Here is a 20192-nt window from a genome sequence, read left to right as displayed (position 1 = left end):
AAAACCTCAATCATGAGAGACATTTGACTACAAAAAAACAAGCATTGGCAAAGCCAATAGGTCTCATCTTTGGGACCTTAGAAGTGTTTTAGCCATGCAACAGTTGCTGTTGCTGCACCAAGGATATTTTGCTGCATAACTAAATACTAATAAGGTCCCAAAAGCGAGACCTATTGGCTATGTCAATGCTTGTTATGTTTGCCCCTTCCCTGGAGCATGGCTTCTTTACCATTTTTTTATTGCTTATTTGTGTCTTTCACAGCTCCACATTAAGTTCTTTCTTTTGCTTCCAGTACTCCAAAGGTGTGCATGCATTTTCTTGCTGTATCCCTTATGTGCTGCTTCCCCCTCATGTCACTGCCCCTGCCCTCTCCATGTTGCCCACCCACTCAATCTTGGCTGTTACTTCTGCGCTTCTCCTCATCCTTCTTAGCTTTTTTTGTTTTGTATTTTGTTTTTTTAAACATCCCTCATATAGCTCGTGCTTTGCTCCCCTGCTACTCCAGCTACTTATCAGCATTCACTTTACTCCCAGATTCCTCCCTTGGCTGTTCCACCATTGTGCCCACCGCTCCCTGTCTTGTTTCTTATAAGGATGTTCACATTTTTGGAGGGCCCAACAGCTACAATTTGCTGCCGGCCCACTCCTTTCTTCAAACAAACCAGACCTTTGCAACTCAACTTCCCATCACGGCTGATTAACAAATCCTGACCTTGTGGCCTGTTGGAACCACTGTTGAAATTGCTGCTACCGTGAAGACCATACACCCAGGACTAAATCTGATGGTTGCCCCACCATGCCTTCACCAAAGGACTCTGACCAATCAGTGAAGCACTAACACTCATCTTCAATGCCTCCATTGCCAGTGATATTCCCGGACACCTGGGAACCTGCCACCATCAGGACCCTGCTCAAGAAACCATCTGCTGACCAGGCCACGTTTTCCAACTACAATCCCTTCTCCCTTCTACCATACCCGGCAATGGTCTTAGAGAAACATATCAACCAACACTGTATCGACCATCTCAGCAACCACAGGCTCCTTGATGCGACACACTATAAATTCAGGCCCAACCACAGTACAGAAACTGCACTCTTTGCCGCCACAGATGACATCCGCATGCTCCTTGATAGAGGAGACACGGCAGCCCTCATTCTCCTGGACCTATCTGCAGTATTTGACACAGTCTCACGCCACATTCTCATCAGTCGCCTGCACGAGATTGGCATCCAAGTACCCAATCTCCACTAGATCTGTTCCTTCTCAATGGATAGAACACAAGCTGTCAGCTGGCACATTCTCTTCAGAAGCCTGCAAGCTGTTCTTCGGAGTCCCTCAAAGTTCATTGCCCAATCCCACCTTCTTCAATGCGTACATTATCCCTCTGGCCAATGTCATCCATGTACACAACACCAACATCCTCTCTTATGCAGATGATAAGCAACTCATATTCTTCCTCTTGGACAAGACCCACAACACAAGAAACAAGTTCACCGCAGGCATAGCCAAAGTCGCTAACTGGATAAAAACCAACTGTTTCAAGCTGAACACAGACAAGACAGAAGTAGAGATCTTCGGCAAGAGCACCTCACCATGGCACTCCAACTGATGGCCAGCCGAACTCGGACCCATACCTAGAAGCCATGCTAGGAACTTCAGAATAATCATCATTAGCAAACTGGACATGACTGCACAAGTCAAAGACAAAGTCAAGTCAAAGTCAAAGACTGCATCCTGCTTCCACACCCCGAAGATGCTAAGGAAGATCATCAAATGGTTCCCAAGCAACACAGGAAAAACGGTCAATCATTCCATAGTCACCATCAAGTGGAACTATGGGAAAACATTCTAACCTGGCATCACCAAACAACTCACTAGAAGACTACAGAGCATCTAGAACTTGGCAACCAGACTCTACCTCAACCTCTCACACAAAGCTCACATTACACCACACCTCAGGAAACTCTACACCTCAGGCCCTAACTGCCTGAACAGTCGGTTCACCTTCCATCAACTATTTTTGTTTTGCAGTTTTATATAGCGCAAACTTGACCCAAAGGTATTGGAGTGCTTTACATGAGCACCAGTTACATTACACAAGAACACTTTAATTTTTGGGTAGGCATGGGGAGATTAAGTGATTTTCCCAGAATCACAGGATGTTGAGCCGACTCTACTACTCGAACCTGGCTCCCCATGACCAAAGTCGGCAACTCTGGCCGGTATGCCACATCCTTCAGGCACCTCCACTCTGTAGGACTCCTACTCACCAACATCTCACGCATACACAGAACCAGATCAGAAGGCAGAGCGTTCTCTTAAATGTCGCATCTACAGAGTGGAACAACTTCACTCTCCACTTCAGAACCTCCTCCTCTCTTCTTGAATTTGGCAAGAAGCTTAAGACCTGGCTTTTCAATTAGCCAACCTACAATAGGGAGGGCTAGGCACATACACCTATCCATCACAAGCATACCCTTGTGGATGATAGGGTTCTTTACAAATTCACATAAGGCAACATAACAAATGCGATTTGGATGATTTGTTATATTTTTTAATTTACTGCTCCAAGAAGGGAGTGTACCATTTTGGAACAGTAAGTTAAATCAAAAACTAAATGGCTGCTGTGTCATGAAATATGTGCACGCATACCAAGTGATGCATGTACATGTATGCATCATCATGCGGGCTGCCATAGTGTCATGATGCATGTGTGCACATGCATGATGATGTATGCATGCTTATTCATCACATGCTTTTTTTCAATGCTGTTTCACATTGGCAAGATACCATTTTTTTCTTTTTGCCAATGCAGAACAGTACCAAAAATCAAGGGCAAAGCCAAAAGGTATGATAACACCTTTGAAAGGTGGGACCAATTGACTTTGTCAATGCTTGTCTCTGTGCGCCTCCATTACACATACTCAATCAATCAATCAGTATTTGTAAAGTGTGTTAATCACTACAGGGGTATCCAGGCGCTGCGTGAGAGCGAGAAGCAACTCGAACATCCAGATCTTGAGGGCGCTCCAGAATTTGACGAGGGAGGCGTAGTTTTGGAGGTGGATGTCGTTACAGACTTTGGTAGCGAGGTGGGAGAAGGCGCATTCTCTGGCTCGAGTGCGCTGGATTCGGGGGATGGTGGCAAGGGCCAGGGAGGCTGAACGCAGGTGTCTGGTGGAGTGGTGAAAAGCAAGGTGGTTGTTCAGGTATTCAGGTCCTGAGTTGTGGAGAGCTTTGTAGGCATGCGTGAGCAGTTTGAAGTGGCATCTCTTCTTGATGGGGAACCAGTGCTGGGTGCGGAAATGGGGAGTGGTGTGGGATCGTCTTGGCAGATCCAGGGTGATTCTTGGCGCTGCGTTCTGGGTGGTTTGGAGGCGTTTGAAGAGGAGGGTGGTGATTTCTGCGTATTGGTCATTCCTGTAGTCATCACTGCTGGTGATGAGAGCTTGTGTAATGGTTCTCCTGGTGTCTTTTGGGACCCATCTGAAGATTTTGCAGACCATTCTGAGGGTGTTCAAGCAGGTGGAGGCCACTGAGTTAACCTGTTGTCTCATGGAGAGCTCTCTATTGAGTATGCTGCCAAGGTTGGGGGTATGGGTGGTGGGGGTGGGTGCTGGTCCTAGGCCAGAGGGCCACCAGGTGTCCCCACAGTGAGAGGGGTCCTCCGAACAGGAGAACTTCGGTCTTGTTGGTGTTCAGCTTGAGGCAGTTGGTTCTCATCCAGTTGACGACGTCGGTCATGGCGTTCTGGAAGTTTGCTCTGGTGGCGTCATGTGTCTTTGGAGTGGGAGAGTGTGAGCAGGGTGTCATCAGCGTATGAGATGATGTTGAGATTATGATTGTGAACGATGGGTGCTAGTGTCATCATGTAGATGTTGAACAGTGCGGGGCTCAGTGAGGAGCCTTGGGGTACCCCGCATATGATGCTCTTGGGGTCAGAGATGCAAGGAGAGAGACAGATTTTCTGGGTGTGGCCGGTGAGGAAGGAGGTTAGTAGTTTGAGTGCGTTGCCGCAAATGCCGATATGGTGAAGTCTTTGGATGAGGAGGTGGTGGGAGACTGTGTCGAAGGCTGCTAACAAGTCAAGAAGGATCAGGGATGCTGATTTGCTGCGGTTCATGATAGCTAGGCTGTCCGGAATTCGGTTTAAACCGAATCTAACCGACACTACCCTACCGGATGAAAATCAGCGCACTCGGTTTAAACCGAGTGTCACTGATTTTCATTGCTGTTGCACCACTTGGCCACTTGATGGAGCCAAAGCGTTAGATGCAAAGCCCCAGAACAGAGCAGTTTGGAACGTGTGTCACCCCCATTAAATTCGGGGACACACATTGGTTGGCAAGGTTGGTGGGTGGGGCCAGGTCCGATTGAAAGTGCTTGTGCCAGGCGCGCACCACCCATTGGACTCAAAGGCCCCCCCGTCGCACATACAGCCGCACCCGGGCACTCCACAGGTCTTTAAAAGACCATTTGCAAGTTAATGAGGCCTTGCTGTTATTTCACCCCTTAAGACCCCCTGCAGCTCTTAAGGCCCCTCCCCCCCCACCGAATGTGTGGACGGACTGACAGACTGTGGATGAAGGGTGTGCGGATGGAAGGACGGACGGGGACAGATCCGATAGAGGTTCATGCGCGGAGCGCCTACCTTCAGAGGTCCCTGCTGCCCTCAGGGTCCGGAGGAATGCATGAGGTGCGGCGGTCACTCCCACCGACGGTGCCCGCCTCCGGGGCAGGGGTCCCTCCGTGCAGCGGAGCAGAAGCGCCTGGAGCGTGGGAGGAGGGGCACGGGCAGAGAGAGGGGGCGCGTGGGGCACCAGCCCCACCCAAACACGCTCTGCACTGCGAAGAAACAGACGGATCTCCCCCGTTTCTTTTATGTGTGTGTAGATGGAAGGCGCCTAGAGGCAAACAATGCGTATAGATGGAAGGCAGGCGCCTAGAGGCGGGCAGTGCGCATAGATGGAAGGCGCCTAGAGGCGAGCATCCATCCTCCAATGGACAGGCGACGCATCCCGGGCTCAAGCAGTCCAGATCCGTGGGGTGGGCGCTCCTGGGTCACTTCAGGGGCAGGCGGTGGAGAGCAGGCGCATCCTGACCGGAGCAGCAGGAAGAGAGTAAAGCCTCGCCGGTGCCCTCGCTGGGTGCTGCCTGCCTTGCCCGGTCTTCTGCTCCTGCCTGCTACCCTCCTTGCCTACTACAGCTGCCCTCCCTGCAGCAGCTGCCTGCCGTTGCAGACAGACACATTCATTTTATGAGGCACGGGGAGATTAAGTTATTTGCCCAAAATCACAGGATGTTGAGTGTCCCTGCCGAGACTCGAACTGGTTCCCCAGCTTCGAGATCGGCCACTCTAGCCCTTAGGCCACATCCTCTCCCCTCGCTTCAGCTGCTCTGGTCCACTCACTCTCATCTTAGCATTGCTACCCCTAGCCCTTGGCGGATGTGAGGACCCTTGAAAAAGTATAATAACAAAGCCATGCCTGCAACACAGCATACAACACTGACACTCTGCGTGGATAAAATATGTGTTGCAAGTCTCTTTTGAAAGCAATAATCTGCTGATCTGGTTACATCATATGCACTCTGTAATATACTTGGTACACGTTGTTTGCAGCAGGCATATTAATCCTCTGCACTAACTTCACCTAAGTCAAAACCTCAACTTTACAAAACACTGACCTCTCTCCAGGAAGATAATTAATCACACGAGTTTTCTTGACATTTATGTGAAGTCTGGTAATTGCCGGCGGAAAGAAACGCTGCAGCAGGTTCAAAAGCTTAATAAACTTTCAAACACGGTGCCCCCAGGAAGCCAGCACCCTTTTCCCAAATAAAAGTGTACATGGGTAGGAAAGAGAGAGCGCGAATGACCAAAGATTGACTGAAAAAATATTGTATGGTGTACTACAATAAATTCGACTTGTAAAAATGTATTTTAACCTCATATACACTGTACATAGACTGTCTATATTCCATGCACCAATTAAGAAAGCAAACAATAATAAAAGCAAAGTGTACCATAAACACCGGTAAAACACCGTTTCAGTTGTTTTTTTTGGGGCGAAAATGAGTAACCACTGAAAAGCACTGTTTTTTTGAGGTTTTGAAATCACTGGAAAACACTGAAAAAACACCACCAGAATTCACCAAAAATAGAAACTGAAAACAGGAAAGCCTAATGATAGCTCTCATGTCATCTGTGGCAGCTATGAGGGCGGTTTTTGTGCTGTGGTTGGAGCAGAACCCGGATTGGGAGGGGTCGAGCAGGTGTTTGGATTCCAGCTAGTCCGTGAGTTGGCAGTTGATGACTTTCTCCAGCACCTTGGTCGGGGAGAAGAGGAGCGAGATGGGCTGGTAGGTCTTGAGGTCAGATGTGTCAGTTGTGGGTTTTTTCAGAAGCATGTATACATGATTCCAGGAAGGTGGCGGATCTTAGTGCTGAGTTGATGATGCTGGTGAGCGGGGGTCCGATTTCTTTGTGTCCAAGGTTAAACTTGTGGTGAGGGCAGGGGTCTATCGTGACTCCAAAATGGATGGAGGACATTTAAGGAAGTTGTGGTTAGGGTTTCGAGGTGGGTCCATTCGGTCAGGTGATGGGGTGGGAGGGTAGTGGGAGGAGCTGGGAGGTCTGGTTGCGGAGGTTGGGGCTCAAAGTTTTTGTAGATGTTGGCAATCTTGGTGTGAAAGGAGTCAATGAGAGAGTTGCAGAGGGACCGGGAGGGCGGGATGGTGTTTTTAATGGCATCTGGTGAGGAGAAATCTCTGACCATTTGGAATAGTTCTATGGTGCGGTTTGTGGATTGGAGGTGGGTGGTTAGTGTGGTTTTCTTTGCTTCTTTGTGATGGTGTTCCAGCTGCGGCAGGAGGCAGGGGAAACGGGTACTGTCGGTTGACATTGATGGTGAAGTGGAAGATGCTGTGGTTCATCCAGGTGAGCTTGGTTGTGTGGCTGAATTGGATTTTGTTGCTGGATGTGAAGATGGGGTAGAGGGTGTGGCCAGCGGTGTGCGTGGGGTTGGCGATGATCTGTTGGGTCCAAGCTTGTCCATGAGGTTTAGCAGGGCGGTCGAGTTGGTGTCTGAGGGTTCTTCTACTACAGGTCCTAGGCGAGTGGGGCGATGACTTTGGGTAGGGAGTTGTAGAAGGGGGGGTCCGGTCTTGGTGGTCTGCAGGCAAGCGTACCTCTGATGGTTGAGTGGGCAATGGCTGTTTAAGTTGAGGTGCTCCATGTTGGGTGAGTGGGGTCGTCGGAGATGGTGAGCCTGATGGAAACCTTCTGGATGTTGGCAACTCCTCCTCCAGGTCTGGTTGGTCATGTCTGTGGGTCATTTTGTAGCCGGTTAAGGTGGTGGTGGCTATGTTGAGGGCTGAGGAATCCTTGAGCTAGGTCTCTGTGAGGAATACTACATTGGGTGGGAGGCAGTGATGGTGTCCCAGAGTTCGATGGCGTGCTAGGTCAGTGAGTGGACGTTGAGTAGCATGAAGTGAAGCTGGCAGATGGTGGTTTTTGTGGGGGGGACATGGTTCCTTAGGGGTGCAGGTGAAGCGTCACTGGCAGCAGTCGAAAGCTACTGAATATTTCAACAGATGGCAAGTGAATGGCAAGCCTAGAAAAGTTGTCCCCAAATGTAGCAAATCTAGAGCACACCAGTCAGTTTACTCACATTTTGCATAGTATTAGCTGATAAAATTCAAACACAGTTAGAGCTGGACATCCCTTTATAGGCATATATTTTGTACTTTTGGTACTCATCAGAAGACAGCAGAGTCTGTAGGGGTTCATGGAGTTGAATTTCTGCACAGGATGCCACTCATAGTGTCAGAACAGCATATATAGAACACAAGCTGCCTGGTGAGACCACTGTGGGGCTTTTTGCCTACAGAAGTCTGTCTAGCTGTTTAATAGTTGCCCCTCAACTTCTGCTTTACCAGTCCGCTGCGCAGTCCTTGTTACAAAAATGAAGAGGCTCCCACTCCCAGTTATTTGGAACAAGCCTTGTCTCAATAATCCCAAGAAATGAAAGATGTAAAAAAGCACTGCAAGGTAACACCCTAAACTGGTATGAAAATAATAACCAACAGAGTGAGACAGAATAGCTTTCTTTCCAGCCACACAAACATTTCCATGGGCAAATTCCCACCGTGGTCCCACATCAGAAGCGCGATAGACTGCAGACCGTGATGTTACTGTTCACATAAAAGGGAGATGGGACAATATTTTTTTCAGCATGAGTTCCAGTATCAGTGGCGTTGAGAAATAGAAGAAATAATATTTAATGTAACCATACACAGCAAGCAAGCAAGCAGAGGCCTTGACAGACGTGTATCCCAAAAAGCAAGAGAAATGCACCCGGGGGCAAACATTGAGCAGCTACAGTGATCTGGCCTGGTAAGCTGTGCTTCTGCCAATTCTGTCTTCTAGCAGAGCAAATCATGAGTGCCACTGAGTACAGACATCCCACTCCATAGACCGCAGTGTTACAACTGATGTGCCAAAGGTACCTGAATACCCTCACGAGTGACAAGTAGCGATTTAAAAATCTACTGACTTATTGTTTGATTGAAAGGCAAGAGGACTAAAAAGGTTTTTCACCTCCTTTCAGTAAATGCCTTTATTGCTGACTGGACAAGTGGGCATGCTCATCTCTTCCAGAGGGAAAGAAGGCCAAAAAGACAGGTTGTGTTTGAAGTAGCCCAAAACGGCTCTAAAACACAGAACTCTTCATTACCACACTGGGGACTTATCATGATGGGCTGTATTGGAGCAAACTAATATTCTGACAAAAATAAATTATATCAAATCTACAGATGCTCCACACATTGAAGCAAAGACAGGTTTCCTTTGTAAACCAAGGACCTGAGCCTATATATATTTTTCAGCTTTATTTTTGTATTTGTTCGGGATTTGTCATAGAGTGGTTCACAATAATATGTTGGAGAAAACAATGACAAAGATGTACAAAATATGAAGTGGATCATATTGACAGTACTTAGGAAACCCTTGAACAGCAAGAGTAAAATATACATACAGTAGTAAAGACAAATCCTTAAGAAGAGCAATGTCAGTACAGATCACCACACGATTAGAAGAAGAGTAATGGTAATCCCCAGGGCAAGATATTAGACTTTAGGTAATCTTTTGTTTCTGCTACTCTAATAACCCTGTTATTACTAGGGTATTCATTTTTGCAATTCAATTTTTTTCATAATTACTTTTTTGCCTCATAAGATGTAAGCTTCATTCACCTAAACTTCACTTTTTTTCTAACTATATTCATTATTGCTGTACATATTATCACCCTCCTTCTTTTATGTCTTACACTCCCAAAATTATCAGGCTGGAACCACATTTCCCACTACCACACTGCATCGCAGGCGCAGAACCATACTGCATTTTTATACACATCATCACATCCTCAAATTAACCACCAGTCATATTATCTAATCCCATAGACTAGACACCAAACAAACCTCTGTACTCCCAATGTATGCCTTTAATGAACTCTTAGTATTATTCTGCATATGAAATGCTCACTCATTCTGGAACAAAACTATGGAATGTTAACTCATTCTGCAACAAAACATAATTGATCACTGACTGCTTTGACTGTCAGATCACATAATTACATATTATTGCTTTCACTGAGACCTAACTTGATGCAAGGACTCAGCCACACTAGCTTCCCTGCACCCTGACCATGGCATTTTTTCCCCACATACCCACCACATTCGCAAATGACAGGGAGGAGGTCACTCCCTTGGGAGCAAAATTCTACCCCAAAATTTAAACACCCCAGTATTTACCTCATTCTCTCAAGGTAAGATAAGATAAGATCTGGTGTTAAACATCAATTTTGTGAGCCAATGAGTCCCTATATTAAGGCACCACCCAAATCATTAAATTAGCAGAGTAAACAATTGTAAGAAAACACTTGACCCCATTCAATAACAGAGTTCTAGATCAATAGGAAGTTACAGGGTTTTTTTTCAAAAATCATAAGAGGTGATATAGAATAATTTCCATGAAAGCCCCCGGAAGGAAAGTTATACAGAGTATATAAAATCAGAAATGAACAGCAAAACCAGAAAGATATTGGGCAGCATCCCTAGTAGAATAGGAACGTCTTCTAAATCTCTGGCTCACCCCCAAGATCAAGTGGTTTTTATACACAATTCTTGCATAGAATATTAGCAATACAGTAATCTCATTGTGGTGTGTGCAAAGGTATAATTTCTTTAGCAGATCAGAAAAAAAGAATAATAAGCACCATCCCAATTCTTTGAATAATTATTCACCTTTATTCTTTATTCGGCAAATGCTGCCATAAAAGTTCACATAAATACAATTGACATAAAAAAACTTTAAAAACAGTGAAACCAATACAATAAAAAAAAGGGAAAAAGCTATCATAAGGCTGTTTTGAACAATGCTTAATCAATAGACATTGCTTGTCTTAGGATTCCATGAAACACCCGACAGCCATATTCCTTATACTTCTGAATTCCAGTGAATAATTAGCACCTTATTACGGAGGGCCATTGGGTTTAAAGGTGTAACTAGAGCATTTGTCTAGGTGGCATTGCTGGATCCTACACTCCCGTCTGATTCTCTAAACTCCCATTAAGAAGCGGGACACAGCAAACACAATCAAGTGTGATGTATTTGATCTGAGGATTCTGGAGACAGCCCTAAAATCCTCAATCCCCATGCTCCAACAGAGCGGTAATATCCACTCTTCCTGTGATTATGATAGCACTGGCAAAAAAACAATATGTGATTGATACATTCTTTGATCTGAGGGCAGAAAGGGCAAGACAAGTCTAGGTTAGTATCATGTTTCCCCCATTTAGCAGTAAAGGGGCACAATGGTAGGGTCCCAAATGTAATGTACAAGGTTTTTGCCAAAGGGGGTTCGATGGAATCCATATATCCTTTCATGAGGTAAGAATCTTAGAATTCTAGGAAAGCCAGTGTCAAGGTACCCAAACTCCTGTTCCTGCTCAATTCTCCATCTTTGTAACTCCAGTAAATCCCCTTAAATGCTGCCTTAGACACCGGAAAAAGCTCCCGGGTTAGCGCACAAATGTTGGCATTCAAATTTGACCAAGTAAGTCTTAATGTGCTCTAACCAGGGAATCCTACAAACTCCAGGCTGCCTGAGTAGCTCCTCCAAACCACCCGATTCAGACCAAGGTCTGCTGAGACCCCTAGCCATCTCCAATAGAGCAGAGGTCTTTGGGCTGCTTTATGAGCGATGGATCTGTGATCTAGATCCAACCGTAATGTCAGGAGTGAGGTACTAGTTGGAAGATTCACCAAAGATCACAAAAATTGTTTATCATTCACCTCCAATGTGGTAGTCCTCTCATGTCACGTTATTTGGGGTTATAACCAGCACACCTTTAATAGTATACGTTTTTATCTTATCTAATCAATAATATTCTAAATGACGCTACCCTGTTCCCCTGACCAGCTCCTGTCAGATACAAGAAATACAAAAGATTGTCACATGAGTACAGGGTGCACTTTTCACAAGCCCAATGCTAGGTGCTGCATAATTACAGTAATGATCAAACTCTAAACATTTGTTTGACTTGACATGTGAGGTTTATATTCACTTTTTAATGCAAAATCTTGAATGATTTATATAAACAATAACTATGCAAAAATTAGGATGATGATATTCAAAATCGTATTTATTTGAACAATAAACCAAAAGTGTAAGTTCCTTCTTCAAGAATTCAATTTCATATAGTGTTTACATATCCCAATGCATTTCGGGAAGACGCTTCGTCTGGGGAACACTGCAAATAACAAATCAAATTACTTAATAAAGCACAATACAATACTTGACTCATTATGTTAATTGTACAGGCAGATCAGAGATTGACCTGTGTCTAGTGAAAAAGATTTTATATAATAGGTGATAGACCAAATATTTGAATCATTCAAGCTTATCATGTGAATACGTCAAAAGAATAGATGTATAAAATCAATATGCCCGTGTGCTGTGGAAAGATAATGTCTGGAGTTTAATGAATTCACACAGCTGCACCTTATAGCCCAATGTTTCACAAAGCCTCAAAAAGCCAACTGGCGTCTCACCCATCCAGGTTTGCAATGGTCATGATTCCGAATGCTAAAAAAACACGAAAACCCTCATCAATCATGTGTAACCATCTTAAAAATAATGTGACCTAACATGGTTTAAAACCAGTGTTGATGTAAGTGAAAAACTCACATGAGACCATATGAAACCGTAGTGCGTTGTCTGTCTACTGTAACTCAAATATTCTTAATGGTTTGCCAGCTGTAACCAACACTAAAATGGTGAAAACCAAGTCTGGTTCTTTACAACAGCACGTCCTCAATTCGAACGCCTAACTGTAAGAACGCAAAAAGAACGGGTCACAAAATAACTCAATCTTAACTACTGAAAACAAAGTATCCAGTCACAATGCCATGCCTACTTACTGAACAGTTATGCTGCACTCATTCCGTTAGTCTCCCTTTGGTTGCGTTAGTCTCCCTTCAGTTGCCATCTACAACCTGACTCAAGCTAACAGAGAGTTTTTTAAACAGGAAATAATGCAAGATGTGAATACGCTCAAAGCGATAAACATGAACAACAGAGTATTGTGCATTGCAATTACGTAGTAAGCTGATTAATGAATTGCTAACAATCAGTGTAAAAACTCCACAAATAATCCCATGTGATTTAATGCATAAACAAAAAAGGAGCTAGAAAAATATTTATAAAGATGTATATGTCACTCGAACCCTGTACATAAAACAGACATGAGTGTCTGTGATGAATGCAGTGAGCTACCAGAAAACCCTGGGACCATGACAAACAGATCCTGTTGAATAGAACAATGAGAAGATGAGTATGCATAGAAGTAAACTGAATGAAAGGGCTAGTGATATTATGAGTGTCATAGAAGTGCACGATCAGGACAGCTAACACTAAATCGAGTTTGGCGGCACATTGGGTCGAACATAAACATCCTATTCCGCAATTACGTTACACCATACTTGAGAAAATAACAGTAACACCTAAAGCTGATGTTCACAAACATTTGGCGCAAAGAGAAACATATTGGATACGTACTTTGAACACTCTTATGCCACATGGTCTGAATGACAAGTTGGAAATAGTCTGTTTTTTGTAATTATGTTTCATTTTGGCATGTATTTTGCAAAAGAACTGAATTCCCATTATTATCTTTGTGAAATTAACAATTTACTTTGGATTTTTTCAAGCTTCACACATGTTGTGGCATGATAGATAAGATATAATGTTGGGATATACCAGCATATGTTATTTATCCAGTGCACTTCTATGACACTCTTAATATCACTAGCCCTTTCGTTCAGTTTACTTCTATGCATACTCATCTTCACATTGTTCTATTCAACGGTATCTGTTTGTCATGGTCCCAGGGTTTTCTGGTAGCTCACTGCCTTCATCACAAACACTCATGTCTGTTTTATGTACAGGGTTCGAGTGACATATACATCTTTATCAATATTTTTCTACCTCACTTTTTCATTTATGCATTAAATCACATGGGATTATTTGTGGAGTTTTTACACTGATTGTTAGCAATTCATTAATTAGCTTACTTCGTAATCGCAATGCACGATAGTCTGTTAAACATGTTTATCGCTTTGAGTGTATTCACATCTCGCGTTATTTCCTATTTAAAAAACTCTCCATCAGCTTGAGCCAGGTTGTAGATGGCAACTGAAGGGAGACTAACGCAACCAAATGGAGACTAACGGAATGAGTGCAGCATAACAGTTCAGTAAGTAGGCATTGCATTGTGACTTGATACTTTGTTTTCAGTAGTTAAGATTGAGTTATTTTGTGACCCGTTCTTTTTGCGTTCTTACAGTTGGGCGTTCGAATTGAGGACGTGCTGTTGTAAAGAAACAGACTTGGTTTTCCCCATTTTATTGTTGGTTACAGGTGGCAAACCATTAAGAATATTTGAGTTACAGTAGACAGACAACGCACTACGGTTTCATACGGTCTCATGTGAGTTTTTCACTTACATTAACACTGGTTTTAAACCATGTAAGATCGCATTATTTTTACGATGGTTACACATGATTGATGAGGGTTTTCGGTTTTTTCCAGCGTTCGGAATAATGACCATTGCAAACCTGTATAGCTGAGACGCCAGTTGGCTTTTTGCAGCTTTGTGAAACTTTGGGCTATGAGGTGCAGCTGTGTTTGAGTGTAAATTCATTAAACTCCAGACATTATCTTTCCACAGCACACGGGGCATATTGATTTTTATACATCTCTTCTATTGACGTAGTCACGTGATAAGCTTGAATGATTCAAAAATTTGATCTATCACCATATTATATAAAAACTTTTTCACTAGACACTAGTCAATCTCTGATCTGCCTGTACAATTAACATAATGAGTCAAGTATTGTGTTGTGCTTTATTAAGGAATTTACTTTGTTATTTGCAGTGTTCCCCTCATGAAGGGTCTTCCCAGAATGCATTGGGATATGTAAACACTATATGAAATTAGATTCTGGAAGAAGGAACTTACACTTTTCATTTATTGTTCAAATAAATAAGATTTTGAATATCATCATCATTTTTGCAGAATTATTGTTCATATAAATCATTCAAAGATTTTGCATTGAAAAGTGAATGTAAACCTCACATGTTAAGTTAAACAAATGTTTAGAGTTTGATAATCACTGTAATCATGCAGCACCTAGCATTGGGCTTGTGAAAAGCGCACCCTGCACTGATGTGACAATCTTTTGTTCTCATGTTCTTTGTAGTCCTCTCATGTCCCCATAGTTCTCCCACATACAAAGCCCCGCCTGTTGCTTGTAGGTTGACGATTTGGATGGCCAGAGATGCTGGTCGGAAGCTAGAACTCTTAAAGCCGCTCAGGATACCCTCTGCATAATGTTCAAGCTTCAACTTGCTCTTGTGGATCTGGGCAGACCAGCCAAAATTCTCCGTCAGGCCGAGGCCTAAGTACTCAAAGGTACAGACACTTTCAAGGGGAACACCATTCAGAGACTTGGTGTGGCATGTTGTGTGGCTGGGATTAAAAACCATATACTTGATTTTTTGAAGGTTGAACTCAAGCCCTCTCTGCTCGCTCACAGAAGACACCAACCTGGGATTTTGAATACCCATAAGGTATTTGAATACCAATGGGATATCGTCTGCGAACAGAAGGGCAGGGATCTTCATACCCGCTAAACTCGGGCATCATGGATACACTTTTCTAGCTGAGCTACTGAATCGTTAATGTATAGTAAAAACAGGGTTGGGGCAAGAACACAGCCCTGTCTTACCCCCCTCGTGACTGGTATTGATGGTGTTAACTCCTCATGTTTAGATATATAACACCAGTGCGTGAACAGTACACCAGTTCAAGGTGCACAGCCTGCTATGGGCCCTCTAGGCCAATATATTTGTAACAATCTTATTCGTATCTGCAATTTCATCCATTTAAGTCCATGTTTATCAAAAAATAATCCCGTAGAGCCAGTAGTATTCAGGTCTTACAATGTTTAATTTAATCGTCTGCGAACAGAAGGGCAGGGATCTTCATACCCGCTAAACTCCGGCATCATGGATACACTTTTCTAGCTGAGTTACTGAATCGTAAATGTATAGTAAAAACAGGGTTGGGCAAGAACACAGCCCTGTCTTACCCCCCTCGTGACTGGTATTGACGGTGTTAACTCCCCATGTTTGCCATATCAAACCTGCACATACTTTTTTTGATGCAGTCTCTTAATGACACCAACAAGATAATTTGGGACGCCCTGTTTCCTCAAACCTTCCTATAAGGCCTCCCTTGGCAAAAGTTCAAAGGCAGTACGGAGGTCAACAAAAACTACATAGAGCCGAACACCTCCCAGAATTACATACTTCCAGTATATAAGTTGTAATCGGAATACTTGGTCGATGGTACTGGTCCCAGATCTGAACCCTGCTTGGACCGGAGTTATAAGCCCCACACCCTCAACCCACTCCACAGCCTATCCAAAAATATACGACAAAAATGCTCTTTGGAGCTGTCAATAAGGCTGGTTGGCCAATAATTAGATGGCAGGGACCGTGAGCCTTTCTTGTAGATTGGTACAATCTCAGCCCCTGCTCAAGTGGGCCGAGTAGTAAGCGTTCCAAAATACAATTAAAATACTTGGCAAAATGTGGTTCCCAGATTGCCTTATCTGTCTTCAACAAATCCCCAGGAAGTTTTCCTAGCCCTGGCGCTTTTCCTGGAGCGATAAAGTCTATGGCATTAATAACCTCTCTTGCGGTGATGGGTGGGAATTTTCCTACAGTCAAATCAGGCGAGCCTTCCTAGATGGATCATTCTCTGCATGGGCAGTCTCTACTGCGGTGGCAGTAAGACCCTCAGCACTACCAGGGTGAATCATGGTCTCATCAGATATTAGAATTCAGTGTGGCTCAGATATTAGAATTCAGCGTGGCAGCTAAATCCGGAGTCCTGTTGGCCAAAGTATGCCAGAACAGCCGATGATCTTTCAGTTTCACAGCATTTAACAAAACTTCCCAATTCTCAATCTCATATTCACGTTTAGCCTTAGCTAGCGAAATTTTATAAAAAGCCCTTGCTTCCTTGATTGGGTCCCTCCTACCATTCAGAATGGCATCTGAAAGTGATCTCCCAGTCGCCCTACAGTTGTAAGTATACCATGGAGCTACTTTGGACTTCTTAGGAAGGGATCTAGATTCCACCATAAAAAGGTCTTTGAAAATGACAAACATGGATTTATGGACAGCATTGAGATTGCCCCATGCAGCGGCTGGCAGTGCATTGCCCCCCATCAATATGACTGCTTCCTGGGCAGTGGCAAGAGCCTCATAGATCTGTTTTTGGAAAGCCTTGGTTGAGGAGATAACAAACCATCTCACCCTTCGAAGACTGCTTGAGGAGACGAGCCCCCTATGAAATAGTTCATTGGCACGAAAAGAGGCTTTGGGCCTCAATTGACAAAGTGTAAGATCCAGGGCATTATGATCATTATCTTGCTGCTGTATTACTTCCATATCAACAACTATAGGCCATAACCTGTTGTCCAACAGAATGTAATCTGTTCGGCTCTGCCATCCCTGCTGGTTAAATGTGTTCCTCCCCTCCTTGTCTGATGGAGTTCTCCCATTACACGCTCTCAAATCGCTACTCAAAACAAAAGCATTCAGTAATTATTCAATATGTCATCCACAGATGTTCAAACAAATATGAAACATTTAACAAAACTACTTTTCTCTGAATAATTAAGACTAGTAATGGAACAAAAAACATAAATATACTTGTTTGAATCTTCATCTGTACCATAGAAGATTCAGCAGTAGCAGGACAAGAATTGCAGTGGACATAAACTATTATGGCATCAGTTTGAATGTGGTAAGCGAAACCTTTGGTTAGAGGGTTGCCCGGGGAGGGGGGTAGTAGAGTAACAGAAATAACTGCCATCTTGTTCAAACTGGAAAGTTTACACAGAAATGTGAGTAGATCACATTCATAACTTCACTTCGATATATCATGAGAAATTTATTTCAGGTACAATTTATGTTATATCAGTGTGTATAAGTAAATCATGTGTGGAACTGCATGGTAATCGTTATTAATAATGTACAAAAATATAAACCCTAAAAATGGTTCAACAAATCCCCCCTCTGATTATTTCATAATCACTAAAACTATTAATAAAACTTTATTTAATCAGGAATCTATTCAGTTTGCATCACCCTCTGCATCTTTCGGTAAATCTTCTCCATCATCATTTAACTGGTTGTAGGCACAATCTTTCATATTCTCCATTTCATACTCTTCAGTCTATTACCTCTTTAATGATCTAGTCTCTTTTTATACCCATATTTTTTAATCAGACTCCCAGAAAGGTTTAACAAATTAAACAGAATAATTGCACAAATCATTATAATTATTACAGGGATTAGTATAACACATAAAGGTCCCCCATCCAAATTAATGGTCCATTCACCAACTTTATAAAAAACCCTTCCCTAGCTCACTAACACATGAACCTACAATTTCCCCCGAGCCATTTTCTTACAACGATTGAAGTTCATGAGAGATATTAGTCACGCTTGTTGTATAATAGTTAATAATAGGACTGTATCAGGTATGGAAGTGAAGCATGTCTTAAGTTTCAGTATGTTGCAAACACCGCCTTCCTTCGCAAGAAGGATATCTAGCGCTAAACAGGTTTGCCTCACCATAGTTCTCATTGCACTTAGTTCCAAATCAATTTGAGTTAATGCTTAAGCTGTGCTTAAATCAAGTCTATCCACTAACGTAGATAAGTGTCTAATTTTCACATCATTCATTGCCACACCTATAGGGGGAATAACACATCATGTATATCTAAAACTACCTGTCCAAATCTGTGTTTCATTCTCCTCAAACCAACTGCATCATTGGTTCCACCCACAAGATAACCTCAAGGAAACACTAAAGCAAGATAGCAAGATCCAACCCAATTTCACTGCAAATTAAAATAAGCAGTCTTACCACAAACATAATAGATTCCCCTCACACTCAGCTCTCCACTAATCAAGTAATCACCACTTAACATACCTTATTCAGTCTCACCACCTTTCAAAGGTTCACAACACACAATAAACATATCCTCTCTCCTCTCTTGTTCGATTCTCAATATAGGCAATAGATTTGACAATCTAACTTCTTCCTTTTTTTTTAACCTTGTGAGGAAAGGCTGTGTATTATAGGGTATTGTTGTGCAACCTCACCATATAATACACTTACCAACCCCTTTAGGGCCCTTAGTTTTCGTTTGTTAAACCTTCTGCTCAACCCTGGGTAGCTGTGGCTCTGCGAAGCAAGGCTTACACAAAGGAACAATTGTAAAGCATTTGAACAGCACAAAACCAATTGAAGAAGAAATTGACCCAACACTCAAGAAATCAGACAACAATTTATATAAATAGACTGTATTTTTATAAGAATTTAGACATCACAACAAAAAAGATCCACTGGAGAGTTCTGGAGATATGGATATTACAAGAAATAATAAAGCGTTTTCACTCAACCACGAACAAAGCACCGGTAAATTCCACAAACTTGACACTTAGAATTGTTTTCAGGGAAAACTTGGGCAAGTGTCAGTGCGGTCCGGTAGAGGTACTTAGGGCAACCAAATCCAGTAGGGAGCTAGTCAGGAGGACCAGCAAGGTCCTCTGAAACAGTTACTTTCACAGAAAAAGCAGTCTTCAAGAAGTTCTAGTCACATTAGCCGCGTTACAATGGATTCCCTTGCATCCTTTATGCAGGGGATTAAGGATGCTGAAGATGCTCCAAGAATGCTGTGGAGATAATGCGGTTGACAGAGGTCTTGCTGCCGCCATTGGACTATCAGTCACCTGGTGTCTTGGTTACAGGAGGAGCCTTCCTTGGGTTATAACTTTCTGGGTAACCGGGAGGCACCCCAACGGCTCTCCTGGGTCCAGCAAACTCAGATGCAATTTTGAGTGATGGGTCCTGGCCCTGGGTGCTATACAGTAGCAATGACCAGCAACTGACAATCTGGGCTTCTTGTTCTTTTGTAGCCCTGTACTGCAAACTGACCATTGGAGTCTCTGCATTTTGCTGGGCTAGGGAGATGACTTCTCACCAAGCAGGACACAGGCCCTCAGGAGGGCAGAAAGATGTCTGCAGGACAAGCCCTCTGTACATCAATAAACGGGCACCGGAAGCCTTGGGCAACTAAAGTGGCAGATTCTAAAGTTGCACTGTATGCAACAGTGACATTAAATTTGATTTAATTCTTAAATCAGATTTGATACATTTATTCTTTTGATACCAAATAGTTCCAACTTTAGTAGTCCCATTCCGAAGTTAGCAGGGCTGGGGTGCCAGCGTGTAACTCTGTACTTGCCAACAGGGCTACTAGCCTCTCCACAATAAAATGACAATGTAGAGTTTTTACTGCTGGAACATGTAAAAGTATAAGTTTCAATATTTTACATACAATTAAAAGGAAGGGTTGGGCGTTGCCATTACTTTAAATGGCAAAGTCGAGTTAGCAGTTTTAAGTTGCCCTTCCAGTCTGTAGTGGCGGACTGGGAGCCTTGTTTTACCTTGTCATACTTGTGGGGGCAAAACTAGTGCTGCAGT

Source organism: Triturus cristatus, chromosome 6 (genome assembly GCF_964204655.1).
Source record: "Triturus cristatus chromosome 6, aTriCri1.1, whole genome shotgun sequence".
In the NCBI taxonomy this organism is placed as follows: domain Eukaryota; kingdom Metazoa; phylum Chordata; class Amphibia; order Caudata; family Salamandridae; genus Triturus; species Triturus cristatus.
Note: the sequence above shows the minus strand (reverse complement) of the source record.